We start from the raw sequence: 960 nt of genomic DNA, 5'->3' as shown, positions 1-960 counted from the left end.
TAATTCTCCCAGACTAGCCTTGAACTCAAGATCCTCCCGCCTCAGCTTCCTGAGTAAATGGGGTTACAGATGTGTGCTGTGTGCTCTTTGTTATGGCTATAACAAGGGCTCTGCCCTAATGCATTGGGCCAGAATTTAGTCAGATAAGCTCACCTTAACTTCTAAGGGTGCAGAGAATGGGATCCATTAAGATGGGTAGGCAGGCTTTCTACTATGAAAAGGAAAAGAGAAGAAAAGAAAGTGGAAACCATTTAGCAAAAATAGCTATCACCTATATATGTATCGGAGATCATATATTTTTATTTTATTTTTGTGGTACCAGAGATTGAACCCAGAGCTTCTCCACTAAGCTATATCTCCAGTGCTTGTGTTCTCTCTCTCTCTCTCTCTCTCTCTCTCTCTCTCTCTCTCTCTCTCTCTCCAAGTAAGGGGATTACTTGCACCTGCTTGCATTCATGTATTTTTGTATTCCCTCTATCCTTTTTTCATATTGCCTTGGAGCACATTGCATACATATTTAGAAACAATATTTTTAGCTCATAAATTACATATAAAATATTTTTTTCAACCCAGGGTTCTTGTTCTATAAATATTTACACTTTATCAGCACCACAATACCAATCAATTTAAACTAGTTTTTGTTTAGAACACCACTAAGCTACAAGGTCCCCCAAGCCTATCTACTTTTTAACATGTCTATTCACTTTGGTTTTGTTCAGTTTGGGGCCTCACCCTATCCTATTTGTTCTGAGGCTGCTCTATGCTCTTATGAACCTCTTTTGTCTCTTTTTTTTTTTTTAGATCATTTATTTTTTTCAAAATTGTATTGATAAACAGATAGCAATGAGACAGTTTCAAATCAAATTGGAAGTACAGTTTCAACAAATAATACACTGCATATATTCTTCTTAGTGGTTAATTGCTGTACAAGATGCGGACTTGAGATTCCTATTTACAAAC

This window comes from Octodon degus, unplaced genomic scaffold (assembly GCF_000260255.1).
Source record: "Octodon degus isolate 3935 unplaced genomic scaffold, OctDeg1.0 scaffold00015, whole genome shotgun sequence".
Taxonomy (NCBI): domain Eukaryota; kingdom Metazoa; phylum Chordata; class Mammalia; order Rodentia; family Octodontidae; genus Octodon; species Octodon degus.
This window is presented reverse-complemented; position numbering follows the sequence as displayed.